General features: G+C 43.7%; 1 protein-coding gene across 2 annotated transcripts in view; it reads right to left on the bottom strand.

Annotated features, from left to right (window-relative positions):
* Positions 1–17,620, bottom strand: part of SERTAD2 (SERTA domain containing 2) — an 84,669-nt gene that overhangs the window by 45,934 nt on the left and 21,115 nt on the right. Inside the window, exon 2 of one of the 2 annotated variants that reach the window (XM_074817286.1) lies at positions 11,526–11,635. The exons of the other annotated variant lie outside the window; for it this stretch is intronic. The gene's annotated coding sequence lies outside the window, so the exon portion shown is untranslated. The remainder of the gene's footprint in view (positions 1–11,525; positions 11,636–17,620) is intronic. 2 annotated transcript variants of the gene reach the window in all.

Genomic DNA, 17,620 nt, shown 5'->3' with positions numbered 1-17,620 from the left:
CATTTAGGGTTCACGTAGTTCACAGAGTATCTCAATATAGCAATCACACACTGACAACTACTACGGTTTAGGGACACCTTCACAACTGCCACATACGCAGCAGGAAGCAAAATGCTTGCGTACAACACTAAAATTCCCCTTTTCAGCTCTCTGAAAAGCCCCTGAGCTGGGTATAAGGTAGCCTTTGGGGCTGTAGGAGACGAGTCCAAGAGACTCTGCAGCTCTGTACGTGTTTTAATTTTAACCTAAGCCTTCAGTGTGAGAGGGAACACAATTTCTACCTCTTTTCATGGTGAAGATAGCCACCAAAATGTGAACTGAAGGTTGGGCAGAAAAACTGAGGAAGCACAGAGGGCGGGTGTTGTAAGTCACATGTGGTCTCCAGCATATGGGTAACAGTCACACTTAAATAAGGAAATCAAATGTCAGTCCACTACTACCCTTTCCAAAATGAATCTCTCTACTGACTCCCAAGAATATCCAGCTTCAAAGGCTGAATATCTGCTCACAGGAACAGGCAGACAGTAGAAAATACACACAGGGAAGTAACTTGAGTTTGCACTCTGCTCCTCTCTTAGCCAAAGTCTTTTCATTAAGTGCTTTTCACTGAGTTATACAAGAAAGAAACAGTAGAGGAAAGGGGCGGTGGGAGGAGGGATGAGGGAAATACGGCATTTCCCATCAGCTCTACCGGAGGAAAGGCATGGTGGGGAAATGGTAGAGGAGCTGGCTGCAGATCTCTTCCAGCCAGACAAGTGCAACTGAGGAATGAGAAGGAGTAACACATGGAGATTAGGGAAAGAAAAACTAGCATGCAGGGGAAAGACCAAGAGAATACATAGGAAAGGAAAAGAGGGCAAGGAGGCCCTTCTTTGGATGGACAAACTACTGAGGAAACAGCCAAACACATACGCCAGTTTAAGAATGAAAGAGAAGCAGCTGAAGGTTTGAAGAATGCATCCAAACCCAGAAGAGCATAGGCTCTGTCTGAGAAAAAACCATGGTCTGGAAAACACCAACAAGAAAATAAATGCTAGCAAGGAGGTGGAAGGGGAAAAAAACAGAATACAGGAGTTTGGCTTTCTTTTATGCATTTAAATCTTCACTCAAGTTCATGTCTAACTTCAAGAAGAGAGTCTCAAATCTCAATTTCAGCAGAAAAGATGCAAGTTTGAATTAGTCAGCCCATAAAGAATATTTAGCCACCACCTGTAATCAGCCTCCTATCACAACCAAGGACATGCCAAATATCTGAAGTAGACTCGGTTTAAAAATCTAGAACAGTACCAGTAATAGTAACAATTCCTGGCTGAGTCACATTTTCATTTTAAGCTACACACATTACCCATTCAAAGGATTTAATTTGAAAATTGTTATTGTTGAAACTTGTTTGTTTTGGGGTTTTTTTTTAGTAGCTCAGATGAGTAGGAACATTTCCTGTACTATGGATGAGATGATTTTTTGAACATTACAGGGTTTTTCCTTCCTCCTCTTCCCAGCCCTCACACACCTCTATTGGTGGGAACTTTCCTTGCAGACACTGTCCTTCCCAAGGACAGACCTAGAGAAAAGATGATTTCCCTTACGTAGTTTTAACATTGACTTGGGGGCTGATGAAAATGGTCGCTTGGGTGTACTGTGTGAGCCGATGAAGCTGCAACCAAATGTCTTCACTCTTTCTCTTGTAATTTGATACCTGGCTTTAGCGATCCCTCCGGCTCTTGAATTAGGAATGGAAAATATGAGAGCTCTGTTTCGCAGCAAAGGTTTAGAGACAGGGGGAAGAAAAAATAAAAGTACATCTCAGGGCTACTTGCAAATGGTATTTGTTTTACGCTGGACTTTAACACCTGACAAGAACAACACACGTAGGCTCTGTGCACCCACACACACATACCTACGCCTGTGCTATAAAGCACTGCTCAGCCCTCTCAGAGCTGGTGGTTTGAAGCCTGAACCCGAATCAAGGCCTGAAGCCTGATTTCTAAAGCCATTCCCTTAACTTTGTACCTCTCAGCTCCAACTGCTGTGGGTGCAAATAATGACATTTAAAAGCAAGCAGCTACCGCTAGCTGCTGAGGGAATGAGACATTAAAAATGCCAGTAGCTGCTTTCTGCCTAACTGCAGTTTGTCGCAAGAGTAAAACAGGATGCTGGGCTGAAGGCTCTATAAAAACGTTGTCCCTAATCATCACGCTCATCTTCCAAGTCCTTTGAAAAATATTTTTAAAGCAGCTCTCTAGTTACATGTCTTGTTACATGCTCTCAGCCACACAACTGGCAAATTTCAAATCCCAAAACAGAGTACAAGAAACCCCACACAAACACAGCGCTCCCAGCAGTTTGCAGCATAACCAGCGTTCCCAGACTGCCCTCCTGCACCAGGGAAGGGTATAATGCATTCCCAGGCTCACAAGGCAAAATCTTCTCCCTGAGCATTGTGGCTCAGCCATTTCAGTGACACAATTACAGCATTTGCCAAGTAGCTTGCATCATGTAACATGCTGTGAGGCTTTTCACGGCAACATGACTCGCAAGCTTCCCTTCAGGGGCCCATCCCCAAAAGCCCTGCTGCAAAGTGCTGTAACTCCCGACACCCACGAGCTTCCCCCACCTCTGCATGAACAGTAGCAGGAATCCTGGACCTCTTTTGCTCCTTTTTGTAGGAGGGCCTGCCCTGCCAAGCTCAGTTTAACACTGATTCCCAAGTGTTTACAGGGAAAGGTAACTGTCACCTTTCAGAACATCACCGGGGTCATCTTCACAAAACGGTTTTGATGTAAATCAGGTGGGAAAGCGACAGAGAATCAGTGAAAATACTTTTGCTGCGTTCTCAGGAATATGTATTTGTGTTACCATTACCTCTTTGACAGAGGTCAAATTTCAGTTAATGCAGGATTAAATCCTGTCCTTAGAGCTACATGACGATACTGGCAGGTAATGTTGAAGATCCAGGTGGAAACAAAGCTTAACTTTGCCTTCTTCCGCTATAGCGTAAGAGCACTCATTTTTACAGACTGGCTACAAGATTTCTAAAAAAACATGCTATAGGCATGAGATGACATATATCAATAAAGCTATAGCTTTGTCGGGATGGTGAGAAACAAGCAGTGTGCAGTGCAAATTAAATAGTACAAAAACACAGTGAATTAAGCAGTTGGTTCCTGAGCTGAGGTTTGTAGAGATCTGGTGAGCTGCAGGATATTGGCTCTCCATCTTGCTTCCAGCTGCTTCTACAGATGTCCGGGCTCCTCATTGCCAAGAAGAGCTAGGAGGCTAGTGAAAGCAGCTGGAAGAGAAGGAGGTGGAGGAGGAGTCAGGCTTGCTGCCTCTGGGGAGGGCATGAAGAGGAGGAGAGGGAAGCAGGCACTACCCACACGTGCTCCACAACTTTGGCTAAAAGTGCTGACCACTAGGAAAAGGCATAATGTCCAGGCAGAGGGGAGTGAGGCACTGGACATTTTGGAATATTTTTTCCTTTCTTCCTTCTTTTTTTTCTTTTTTTTTGAGGGAGCTAGGGGAGAGAATCAGGTCATTGGGGTAGCATCTCTGCAAGAAGCTAGGAGCAAGGAGGGCAGACTCAAAGACCCATCAAGGAGAGGGAGAGAAACAGAGAGAGAAGTAAAGTGATCAAACATTAGTGGTGTATGCAAGAGCAAGAGAATCACTGAGCAGATGGGAGGAGGGAAGAAGAAATGATTAACAGAGAGTGTGAGGCCCTTCCCCCTCCCTCAAGCAGGACTAATCACGTGGAAGACAGCTAAAATGTTACTTCCTAATATTGCTTTGCTGCAGTAGTTGCCACATGATGGAGGAGAGCAAGCCTGTCCCCAAGACTAAAATCTCCCTAAAAGATGGGCACAGACCCCTCACAACACCACAACCACCATTTTTGACTGCTGGTGCTAAAGCATCATCTGTCAGGATGAGTCTGTCATATCCTGAGAGCTTCTATCTGTGTGCGCTTACCACAAAGTCCTGCAGCAAGTCTAAAGCAGCATTCTTGCTTTCAGCCTGGTCACCTCCCCTGCTTTCAGACTCCCAGAGAAAAATGACTGGCCTTCTTGTGCAAGCCAAATGTGAATGTTCAACTTCCCCACACCAGGAGCCAAAAAATCTCATTGCCTGATGTCAGAGCATACCTCTGACCAAGCATTTGTGGAGCCGCACCTGGATACTAATCCACTGCCTTCTCAGCATGAAAGCGTGGGGCGAGCTTTGCCATTACACAAGCATTGATCAGAGGTACGGGTCAGCTCTGCAGCTGGCCTGTTCTCCTCGGCTTACAGGACGACAGACAGCCCTCCTGCGTTTTTTCAGACTGGTCATCATGAAATGGGAGAGAAGGGACATTGCCACAGAAACACACAGACCCAGATAAATACATCTGCTAAAAAGAGAAAGAGTCTCCCATGGATTTCTGACAACAGCCTGTCACTGGGACTGCTCTGCACAAAGCTCCCAAGAGACACAAGTGTACAGTCCTGTCCCTGAGATATGTGCTAAACTGTTTATTCCTTCCTACATTTTAGAGGTGCTATCATGTCCATCCAATCCCCTCAGTTTTTTCTTTCATAGACTGAACAACCCCAATACCTTAATTTTCTCCTCATAGGTCATGACTGCTAAATCATGCTATTTTCCTCTACATTATTCTTTTTGCCCTATTTTTGAGTTGTTTTGCTGGTTTTGAAGGCTGTGAGCAGAAAACTGGTTCAAGACTCCAGCTGAGACCTCACCAAGCCAAGCTGAGCAGAAGGATTGCTGCACCCTCTTTCTTATAACCCCCAGCTTGCCTTTGTCACAACTGTACGAGCCTGGTGACTCACGGTCAGCCTGGAATCCACCATGGACTCCAGCCCCTTTCTGCAGAGCTGCTGCTCAGACAGCCATCTCCCAGTTTGTATTTGAGCAGTCTGTTATTCTCACCAAAGTTTACAACTTTGTGCTCGTCCTTTTCTGAATCGCCTCTTATTTTTTCCATCTGATTTCTCCACTTGGTCAACATTTTGAATCCTAACCCTGTTCTCCAGAAAGCTCAGAGGTCCTCCCATGTCAGTATCATTTGAAAGTGTAATTAGCATTCACACCAGAAAAATCCCCACGGTGTGTCACTTCTGGTGAGGACACACAGGAATTGACCACTGTGGACACAGACTGGTCCTAGTACATTCGTGACATTGCGTCCCACAACAGCCAGTCCCTGGAATTACCCCTGGAAGTAACCCAAGAGCCACGATAAAATGTGGAAGATGAGGGTGTCAAGGGTATCAACGCAAACATGCTCTGCTCACGATGGACCACTGTGCTCTGCCTCAGGATGTAATAAAAATAATTCACATCAAGTGACAAGCTGCAATTCAACCCAGTGTGAGGGAGATAACCACAGCTGATATAAAAAAAAAAAAAAAAAAGAGAAGTGGTGCAAAAGCCTCAACAAGCCAAAAATTAAAAGGAGCATTCGCCTGATCATGACGGTGGAGCATCCAGAAGAACTAACTGTGATGTCCCCTGCCAAGAAGCAGTCAAGGTCCCCTAAAAACTTTCATGAGCAAGCATCACTCCTGCAGTATTCATCAAAGCCAGTAAAATCCACACAAGACATTGTTTGACACTACACTGTGACAGCAAGTATCTTTAGACTGATAGAAAGTGAGCAAAAATTCAACTGTGGCTAAAGGCAAGGAGGCAGAGGTAGGCAGAAAGGGTGGCTACGTTTGCATTAGACAACTGATCTGGAAGAAGGGACCTGAGGGCATTTCACACACGAGTTACCCCCCTCAGCCTTCTCTCCTCCCTGTGAAAGAGCAGCAAACATGTCCCGAGCTTCAAGAGCGTCTGGTCACCATCCATAGCTCATGGGCAATAAGGCAGAAGGGCGCTTTGATCCCAAGCTGTGTTTCAGGGCAGCAATTGCAGGTGTCCTACAGGACACTGCTTATTAAACCTGTAGCACATAGTACTGGGCTATAAATTCCATCAATTGCCCACTGTTTAAATAAATTAGTTTTCTTAAGAACAGGAGCATGCTGGGACCAGTTATAAACACATCTGACTCAGATCCATCTGATCCCTCCCCCAGTTACGCAGCTGGAAAGACTTTGACTTTACACTGGGAAAAACAGTGCTCAAAATTTGACATGTCTTTTTACTCCCAGTGTCCATGCTTAACAGAAGAGCAAAGAACAAAATCCAGCCTGTATGTACTTTTATGATGTGAATCAGCAGGCACATGGGACAAGCCCAAGTGCCAGGAAAGTAAGGAAATCTTGGATCTTAGGGACCTCCAGCAGAAAAGTAGCCAGTCATAATGTCAGTGGGGGCTCTAACATTTTCCTTATGAATAAAAAGCCTCCTTTAGCACGGAATATGCAGTAAGATTGCCAAGAGATTATCATAATCACCAGCACTGTAAACCTTTGCTTTGGACTGTTTTAGCCCCAGAATGACCAACCTCTGAGGCTGGACAGCGTAACCACTGGCAAATTAAACAGTGTCCACAGTGATGGATGACGATGACAGTCTAGAAGGGCACTGCGAGTTGACCTCTTAAAGCAATGAGAATGTATTTTATTTATTCCTTTATGCTAGATCATTTAAAAATTGCTGCAGGAGATTGCAGTAGAGACAAACTAAGACTTTTGCTTGTTTGTTTCTACTTAGGGTAGAGCAGCCTCACCTAATGAAGTTTACACTGTATAGGAAGGGAAAAAAAAAAAAAGAAAAAAAGAGTTCAATACTCTTCATCATTTTATTAGGATTTCTTTCCTAAGCTCAACAAAGCTTTGTAGTTTTTCTAGCTCCACAGACCGTATGAGTCCCCCGATCAGCCAGATTTACTGCATTCGGAAGTCCTGGGTGGAGTGCTCCAGCAGAACTGGACCACTGCTACAGAAGGATTTAAAGTGATGTCAGGAAATGGGTGGGGGCAGGGAAGGGGAGCATAGCAAATGACACAGCCCACGATCAGGAAACTCACTTGGCAAGATTTGTGGAAAACCGGAGGTATACAGGAGTAAAGCCCCACAAAGCAGTGCTTCGGCTGCTCCCACCGCTAATCTGTTCCCGTTATCGGAGCTCAAAGAAAAGAGGACAGTTGCCAGCTCTGGAGAATTGGGAACGGTGCCAGCTGACGACAGGCTGTGATAGGCAGCCGCTTGGGTCTGGGTGAGGCCTGCTATCATGTGATGTGCGCTTGATAGCAAGGAAACAGGAGGAAAGCACCAACTACAGAAAGCACCTACTCTAGTTATTGAATAAAGGTAAGAAGGATGCAGCAGAAAGGAAAAAAATTAGGCAATACCACCCTGAGCCAGATGCAGCTGCAGTTCCACATCGCTTTCAGGGGGAAATCTGTGGAGACAGAAGTGAAGTAGCAAAGCCCTTTAACACCTGCAGACAGGTCAGCAAACCCCCTAAACCTCACCAGAAAAGGAGTGACAGCAAAGTCACCCTAATGGGTCTGGTCAATGGAGTTTGAGGCTCCTGGATAACCAGCACTGCACCTCCTCAGACTGTGTGTGTAATATGGGCAGAAGCGATCACGGAGCCTCTGGGAAGGAGAGGACTGGCTGTGGCAGGATGCTCCTGGGAGGTTATATGTGCTGCAGCAACTTGCAGAGGAGTGTGGTTTTCTTGTTCCTACACTGAGGAGACAAGCAACCTCAAATACAGGAGTTCCCAAGGTGGGAATATAATCATGGCAGCTGCAGGATGGTAACGCTGTCACTGCTGTCCTCTCCCCTAGCTAGGAGATTCACTGGAGTCCTGCTCTGCATATATATCCATGCCTGGACACACAATTCTGTGCCACACAGAAGCTAAACAGATATGTCAGAGGGATGGGAAAAGGAAATATAATCATCAGGAACTAAACAGAGCAAAGGGAATAGCAAATGCAATACAGCAAAGGGAATGCTGAAGGGCTAGGCACTCAACTCAGGTCTCCCGTGTTGCCCTCCCATCCTGGACACCCCCTGCTCTCCTCTCCTGGATTCCAGTCCACTGGAAGACACCTGTTTTGGGGGGATTTTAAAAAAATTATTCTGCAAAGCATCTACGCTGTCAGGTAGGTTAAGTACTATACAAAAAATTTTTGCCTCTAAAGAAACCAGTAAACCCAAATAAAAAAGCAACACAAGCCAGCTTTGAAAGCCAAAAAAGGTATTAGCATAGCATAATCATGACAAGTTTAGAGCAGCAGAGAAAAGATGGAAGTACGTATAACATAGGCAAGAGTTAAAGCAAACACATCCAAAAAGAGGATAATTCAAAGAGATGAAAGTCTCTGAAGTCATTGATATTCTCACAACAGTTTGTAGTCATAAAACATTAGGTACCAAACAATAAAAATTAGGTGTTTCATTTAAGAGTACCTTGGCCTGGAAAGATACTTCTGTGGGCACCAACTGGTTTTTGATGAACGAACAGGAGTGCAAGATGCACAAACAGCTCAGCACCACAGGCAGACTCAAAGCTATGGGTTAGCAGATCTAAGAGCACAACCAGGTTTAGAAGCAAGAGGATCGCTGACGGAAATTTTATCTACAGTAGATCTGGCTTTTCAGCAAGGACCATATTTAAAAAAAAAAAAAAAAAAAAAAGGGCACCAATACTGTGCATCCCTTGGAGAATCCTACTCAGTATGCCAAAATGTTGTATTTCACGTGCACAGTACCCCTCGAAACTGAACACTTTTCATTACTTCATTTCACTACCAAGTAGTTATTCACTGAAAACACAGGGCTGAGCCTCTTCACATTATTCTGCTAAGCAAAATACATTTTGCTGCTTCCTTCCTCCATTATACTCGCACAGAGAATCGGAAGCTTTACTTTCCATAGCTTTTTTTTCTCATACACTCACACAGACATGCACATCGAAGAAGTGAGGGCCCAATTAACACTTAGGTGCGGGTACTTGTTGATAAGCCCTAGAAATTTCCCCTTTCAAACCAGCCATCCTAGGCAGCCATCCAGCATGCTCACAGGACAACCCAGCCCTGCACCTTCACGACAGATATCACTTATGGGTTGGCAATCTGATGTCAGGCAGGCAGATGATTTCACACCACGTATCTGACTTTCCAAGAGACAGAAAATACTTGGACACGCTTAGTAGAAACACAGGTAACGCCGAGATTGTATTCTTTTTGAGACTGTTTAATTAGGCCATGAGTCACACATGATACAACAACTCGCAATGCAGTTCGGAGAGAACCAGGCTTTACTCGCAACTGCAAGATAGTGGGGGTTTGGTCCCTGGCCTAGAGGAATCCGTTTTTCCCATTGATCAAAAGAAGCCAAAATTAGAGGCACAAAGTCAATCAATTGTGGCTGTCTGAGTGGTACTTGGAAAGCTATTGCTGGTATTATAACCTAACACTCCTTGCGTACACTGTCTCTGCCGTGCAAAACCAGTACAGTCACTACCTGAAACTAGAATCACCAGTTTGGTTTAATTTTGTATGTCTAGTTATTGGTAATTCTCTCTCTCTTTAGGTGTCTGTGCTCCTGCTTAATTACCCCAAGTCTCTGCCTCTGGGCAGTGGCAACTCTTATAGTCACACACCCGTATCTCCAGTTATGTGAAGGAAAATTTCTACCCCCTTTACATACCGAGTCTAAACTCTTTCAAAAAAGGGTCAGCAGGTAACACTGACTCCATTATAGTCAGTAGCAGCTGACTTTCCAGGGCCCAAGTTTCATACCAACTGTTCAGCTGACTTCCAAAAACATTATCATCTCCTTGGAATAATTAGCATGTTTTAATGGCTGGTGGCTTCAAAAGCTGCACTAACTTCAGCAGCATTAGAAGTACCAGACTTCCTTTTTGCTTTTCTTTGCAATTTGAGTTGTCTTCAGATCTGAAAACAAAACTTCTCATTTTTGCTTAGTTTAGTTTTGAAATTATGCACAGATACTGAGTTTTCTGACATTTATGCCTAACTTCGATCCCAGGCTCATTTAAAACACCGCTGAAAAATTTGCCCAATTCACCCCAAGAAATGTTAAGGTAATGGAAAATTTATGAAAAAGAAAACCTGAAGTCAAACAGATTTTTGACCTGTTAGTTTCTGGAACAGAAAGAGGAAAACAGAAGAGAAAGCATTTTTGCTATATACAAACAAAACCAATGCTTTAACAGCATGCACTTCAAGTGGGAACACGTCACTGAAAATGTTTCTGTGCTAATGTATACCTAAACACTAAGGACCACATTATACCTTTAGTTATACCCCAAAACCAGCTCTACTAAACCCATCAGCACTGTCTGTTCATAACTAAGGAAAAAAATTGACACATTATGCAAAATCAAATCAACTGAAAAAAAGCTGAAATGTGAACTCACTGTCAGAGAGTGGCAACTTAAGGGACCAGACTGAAACTACACACCAAAGCCCAAGCTGAAATAACCAAAATCCAAAGACATCCTCTTCTCCTTAGAACCTACACACACAGTGCTTCTCTTTGGTGAATTCATAGGTAATTTTTGTCCTTGCAAGCTTTTTGGTACATCACCCACCAAAAGTCGTGCTAACAGTAGAAAGATCATCAGTGACCATGGTAAGAAAAAATTCAGAGCTTGAGCTCCTTGCATCCCTCCAGAATGAGGTCACTTCAATTTAAGGCTGAATGATCTGAGTGATCCTGTCAGAAAACCATGAGGGTATTCTGCCCATGTCCATGCCCATCCAGAATAAGAATGCTTTGGAAATAGTTTAATTAAGGGCTTTTGGCGTTTGGGGTTTTTTTGGTGGTTTGGTTTTTTTTTTTTAAATCATGTAGTTTTCAAACAACTGTTAAATATGCTGTACTGATAATAGATGAAAAGAGAAATGCATGAATGTTTTGGCTTCAACATTCATTAAGAACACATAAAGCAGTATAAGGCTTCCTGCTCATTGATACAATCAGTGTCAGACCTTACACTTTCATGCCTACAGCCATACCACCTTTAGCTGTGATCTAGGCAGTTCCTGCAAGGCAAGCAGGGTCAGGTTGGGTCAACACGCAGAGGAGAGGCCCCCAGGGAAAGATCCAAGTGCTGCAGATACTAGAACTGGTAGTGATGTAGCAGCACTGCTCTGCTCTCTCATGGACTGCCTACCCCCAGGGAAGCTGCTATACAGTCACCTGGCTGCCTATCTGCAGCACGGTATCTTACAGCCTAACAACGCGCTGTGTAGATATCGAAGGAGACATAAGATGCCCTTATGCAACACAGATAACTCCACTTTCAAAGCAGATACCACATTATCCATATAGTAGGGGATAAGGCAGAGCACCTTGTACTCCACCTTGCATCACTCCCCATGCCTCAGCTCCCTAACTGTCCTGTAACCAAACCTGGAGTAAGTAAAGCTGAGCCAAAGAATGAGCAGGCTTTCATACCTCAGGGGAAAAAAAAAAAAAAATTAAAAAAAAAATAAATCAACAAGCCAACAGTTTTTGCAGAGAAATGAAACTTCTCAATCAGCCGACTGTTAAACCCTCATGTCCTGATCAGCTTCCATTTTGGGTTACCTTAAATTCTTCACAGTTTCTACAGGACACAGTGAACTTCTACTTCTCGTCCCAATGCCGCATGTGCTGTCGAGCTGTCAAACAGCTGCTGTGTTCCACCCCACGCCAGGCTGTGTTGGGAGAGAGGAACAGTTCCCATGGTCAAGTACACATCATTTGCAAAGTGTGTTAGGACCTTCTGTGATTAAATCTATTAGAAGTATGCAGTGTTGATTTTTTTTGGTTAGCATTATTAATGCCAACATGGGGGAAAAGGTATCTGAAAAGCACTGAAACTCTTCTTCAGCATTTATTTATGAACAAGCTTTAAAATCCTTTGGAAAAAGTTCATGGGAACCTTTAGTATCAGTAACATGATTGGGTTTATATGCCTAGAGTACATGTGGTAACTCCTGCCACCCCTGGCAATTTGACTGGCCTGGAGATGATACAAACTCTGAGGGACATGTTTTGCAAAGAACTTTGTAATCACTGCAATGAAAGGAGTCAGATGAGGAAAATCCCCAGAACTCTCAAGCATCTACTCTTCAGAGTCAAGGTGATTTCATAGTCACGCAGCTTTAATAATGCTACTTCCTCAGGGACACAGTTTTAAACATTTAGAGGAAGTATTTGAAGAGAAACTGTATTATCGACTTGATTTCTAATCTTTTAACTTTCAGCTACTTAAAGGTACTTCAGGGTTACTCCTAAATGATGCAAAGTGACTACACTTGGCATTCTGCAGGGGGCAAGGTTGCAGGGGGAGACAGACTCAGCTTCTCTCTCATTAATACTTCCTACAGATGAAGTTCAGATTTTCATTTTTATCAATTGACATTTTTAATTTCTCAGCCCACTGGGTTGTTTTTAATATTAAGAACAGTGCTCTATATGAAAAACAAAAGAATTAACAAAACAAGCCCCAAAACACAGTTTCACTTTCCACTGATCTTGTAATAAGTAGTCCATCAGAAACTCAGCCTTCTAAAAAACATACATGAAAATGGAGGGGACAGGAAGAGAAAGCAAAAGCAAACGACGAAAGTCCTTTTCTGTTGCAGCTGCCTGCAGACTCCAGGATCATTGCCGCACACACTCTGTGTACTTAGAAGGAAGAAACAACTGGATTATTGTATGAGGCTGATTTGAGTGCAGTATAGGACAGTACAACTTCAGGCTGCCTCCTGATGTTGTTAGAAGAAAATCTCCAAATAAATCATTACGAGAGTCTTCAAAACTTCTCACATCAGGAAATTGTACATAAAATAACCCCAGGAACTCCCCACCCTCCCCCCAAAAAATGGATCTGAAGCACAGCATCGCATTACTGGCTATTTTTCCCCTATATATCACTGTAGGCACTGTACAACCTAAGAGTCAGCAGTAAGATCACTACTTGTCAGAGTTGACAAGTTTGAGATAAATTTTACTCTTAGATGCATATAATTTATTTTTTTCCATTGACTTCACGTGTGACATGAAATAGACCAAATCTCCACATATTCCTTTAGGTTTGTTTTTTTTTTAATTTGATGAAAAAAATGAAAAGTAAACAACCAACCAGTCTTAGGACACAGCAGAGAAACCTATGCCTTACTTTAAAAAGCAAAACAAAATACTTTTTGTCCCTTCCATCCAAAGGGAAACTTGGCCAATTCTGGAGCAAACAGCTACAAAATAAATAAAGCAGGGACTGCATCTGTCTTTACAGTCTGTTCATTTTCTTGCGACTTTGTAGATGCCATGTCCCTGTTAAAATATATACAGGTAGACTTTCCCTCCCAGTTGCCCTGGAAAATACTGCCACCATCAAGGAAACCTGACAGAGCAGATTAAAACCCCAAAAACTAGTGATTCACAAAACATTGCTGAAAGGCTGAAACAAGTTAAAGAATGGACTGTGAAAGAAAAGTGTTCTCTGTAGTATCTGTCATTTATAGTAACTCTTTAAGTCAAAAGTAGTAGAAATTGTTTTCAGATTCACATGTTGATCTGTTTATCCCCCTTGGCTATTTTGCTTAAAATAAAATTCATTATTCAAAAAGAAAAAAAAAACCTGCCGCTTGTGAGAGTTAGAGCCTAAGAAACTACCAGGAGATAAGCAGAGCCCTGCCAGTCGTGCCAAGCCGGTGCTGCTGTTGCTATCACAGACACGGTTCTGCTGAAGGCTTTTGGTTGGCGAAGCCACGCTGGGTGCTTGGCACAGGGCACCCACGGCTCCTGGCTCCTCCGTGCAGCCCTGCCAGAGACCAGCGCTGCAGGAGGAAGCAAGCTCGGGCCAGCAGATGTTACTAACACTTACACCAGTCACCAGCAAAAAGGACAAGAAAAATCTTGAAGAGGCAGCAACTTGTTTTCTTCATCAAGAATTGGGAGATGGGGCTGGGGGGGCACGGGGGGATGGCATCCCTCAGGACTGCTGCTCATTCAAAGCTGCCTCTGTCAGCAGGCCATTGCTTGACTATTACTGCTAGAAAAATAAAATCAGTATTATAATTAAAGAAGGTTTTCAGCCATTTTAATTCAACACATTATTGTAGTAATGAGAAAATTGAAGTTTTAGTGGTAGAAACAAGCATTTCAGTTGCAAGACCCTTTTTGGAGTTGCTTTTTGTTTGGGTTGTTTTTTGGTTTGGTTTGGTTTTAACCATACTGTTTTATTCAGGGTGAAAAAAAAAAAATCCACACGGCATTTGCACAGCTAAAACTGAGGGTCCTCTGCAGGGAGCAGCAGTACCATGGAGCTGAACTTGAGTACTTCACCTGGCTGTCCAAACAGCACACAAATCCCTGTTCTGCTCTGCATAGATCCATAAAAGTCTGATTCCTCCTGCTCATCAGTTTACCCCACCCTCTGCTCTGGTTTTCTTGACTTCTTCCTCCCTGTTTGGCTTTTGTGGCATTGCCAATAAGAAGAAATCAGTAAGTTTTATGTGCTTGATACTACCCTTAAAAAAGGCCAAAGAAGAAGGAGAACCATTCCAGTCTGAGAAAAAGGCTGTGGGGAACTTTGGGATCCCTCTGGGTGGGACTGGTCTCCTGTTCAGTGAAACATGAGCAAGGGAGGGATGCGAAGGCGTCACATGCTCCACAAGACCCTGTGCCCACTGAGGGGAAAAAATAATAGTAAAGAGAAAAAAAAAAGGAAGGAGCAGGCCATGGTGGCTATCTCTAAGCTATGAAACAGGAACACTGTGGCTCCCTTCCCTTTTGCTCTTGCTGGTCTCCTTCGGTTGGAAACCCAGACTTTATGCCAATAAGCTGTGAGGACCTGGCCAAGGTATGAAACCAAGCCTGGGAATTGTTCTTGGGTTTTTGTCTTTAGATTAAGTCAATGCAAGTTGCAGAGTTATTCTGCTCCTTCACTTTGTAGGAGTGTCTTAAAACAAACAAGAAAACCCCAAATCCCCAACATCTACTGGGGGCTGTCCTCCACCTCATTAAACTCGCTGGTGTGAGTGCTGCAGCAGACACAGAACAGGTCATGGAGCAGCTCTTGCCTTATAAAGCAGCAAAGCTCCAGTGGTAAATACTGGTAGGAATCCTCCCTCCCTCAGTCATGCCCAGAGCTGTTTGTGCAGTCTGCTCCCATCTCACATTGCGATCGAGTATGGGGAGAGGCCATCCTTATGATTCTTTACTATTCAGAAAAGTTGTAACCATTAAGAAGCACAGAAGGGGCAAAGGCAGGAGCATGCAGTGTTGCCAAGTACTGAGAAGTGATTACATAAGGACTTCAGCTTCAATCTTTTTTCTTTTGGTTTTTAGCCCTTTATGTTACACGGAAATCCTGAAAATATCAACCTGCAAGGATCAAAGAAATAATCGGAGAACAAAAAGAAGTACTCAGCATCATTTCTTTAGAAGTCTTGCAACATTACTTTGAAGGGGCTGACCACAAGATTTTTCTGAATCTCTGAGGAAGGATAATTCCTTTTAAGATGCATGACGAAATAGTACCAGAATTACACCTTGATAGCAGACCAGCCTATTTGGGAGCCTTTTTAGGACTATCTCCATAAAACGAAAAGCAAATTCAAGATTTTTTGCAACTGGTTAAAATTGTGTATTATTGGATCTCTGGCCACATTAAAGCTAAACTGCTCAATACAAAGTGAACCATAACCTCAACAGCCATGCAGTAAACTTTGTTACATGAAGAAAAGAGCCAAGCAGAGCTGCCTATCCAAAAGGCCATTCTGCAGGTTCCTAGCAAGAGGAAACAAGCTGCAACGTGTCTCTGACTTGTGGTTTAAGTCAAGGCTAGTGTGAGCAGTTCTGGCTAACTCTTACCACTGGCAGCAAATTCAAGTGTTACCCACTTGGAGGTAGAGGCAAAGTGCACAGGCCTTTCCCACCAGCTCATCTCCCTGCTTAGAGCAGTAGCACGCTGGTTGGACAAGATGAGAGACAGTGAAGAAAAAAAAAAAAAAAACCAACACAAACCCAAAAAAACCCAACCAAACAAAAGAACATAAAGAAACTTCCCTACTGCACGTCTCCTCCCATTCATGGCATAACAGATCTTCAGCGAGGCTGCAGCTGAGAGATTAACTGCCTCTGGTAGTTGCTGGTACGGTTTTTGGAAGGGGAAGTTCTGCTGGGGGTTGTGACCAGCCCCGTGCAGAGTACGGCTGCTGAAGTGACCTAGGACAAGATCACTGCTCAGTTAAGTCTGCTGTAAGAGTTTCACAGTCCTACACAATTTCACTCTCCCCAGGCACAAGCCAGACCCCAGAAAAGGAAGCAGGCTGTAGGGAAGGCACTGACAGTGTAGCAGCCTGCCACCAGACCACGGAGAAGAAAAGAGATAATAAACAGACCTAAGGCAACCTGCGCTAAACTTTGTACACAGGTGACATCGCCCAGCCTGTCTCACACCTGCCTGAGAAGGACAACTGAAGAGGCCTGTTTTTGTCCTGCACAATGGCAAGTTCACATTTGCATGGGGCCAAAGTTGTGATGCTGGAGTTGCCTATGGGCCCTGAAGTGTGTAAGAAGTCACCTCACCACACCAAAGCAGCTCCAGGGCCCTCACCACCCACCTCACATGCTCCTGCACCACAGTAGAGCTCTGATTCTGCCCACAGCCAGTCATCAGCTCACCTATGGTCAGCCTGCCTATTTAGCCTGAGATTTTGAAAAGTTTTGCACCAGACAACTCCTCTTGAACAAATTCCTTACCTGAGCTGTCAGCTCTTGTGCTACTGCAATCTCTCAAGCACAGGCTTTCCAACGGCTTGGCTTGTGGTCTCTTCTAAAACAGTCCTGGGCTTTTCTCATAAATCAAAAACAGTCAAGCCCTGCCACATGCCAGCCCCTCTGGGGAGCAGGATGTCAAGCAGCCACATGAGTCTCCAAGGACAGTCAGACTTGCAGAAAGTCAGGACTTTCCTGGTTTTGAAAGAGCTGCTGTTCACCCTTTCCTTCCCCTCTGCAAGATCAGCAATCCCAGTTGTATCATTCTCTTAACAAGAAGCACAGATCTATCCCACTCTTGCTTTTGATCTCTATGAATTCATTGAGCAGTACGGGGTCAGACAGATCCTCACATTCTTGCCCACTTTCACAGAAGTTGTGATTCTTTGAGACCTGTGCATCTCCATCAGATTTGGTCAAAAGGCTCAAAAGCTACGAACAGGACAGACACCATCCTAGAAGTCGTCCAATTTTTCCTTCTCTCTCGCATTCTTGTCCCTCCCTGCTAAGACAGATTTTATGATTAACCTAGACTGAATATACCCTAAAAGCAGATGTAAAAAATTTGTACATTAGAAAATGTTAATATTGGCAGTTATTCACATTCCCTTCCAGGATTTCACAAAACTCTAAATCCCTTGTGACAGGACCTAAATGGAATATGAACTTCTTGCTATCTTTGCAGCAGTACAAGAAACAAAGCAGAAGTCGATGCACTATTCTTTACAGCCTTGAAATACTTGCTTGGAAGTGTCATTGATTCAAGAATAGCCCATCAAATAGTTATTCTGGTAGGTTTATCAACTTCTTTTACTTTAACATTCTGATTTTCTGTCACACAACACAATGATTTTCATGTTTGTTTTGTCCTGTTACCAGAGCAAACCATTCATTTTTAACTGTTGGTTTTGGCA

Source organism: Strix aluco, chromosome 3 (assembly GCF_031877795.1).
Source record: "Strix aluco isolate bStrAlu1 chromosome 3, bStrAlu1.hap1, whole genome shotgun sequence".
NCBI classification, from domain to species: domain Eukaryota; kingdom Metazoa; phylum Chordata; class Aves; order Strigiformes; family Strigidae; genus Strix; species Strix aluco.
Note: the sequence above shows the minus strand (reverse complement) of the source record. Positions and strands in the feature narration are given on the sequence as shown.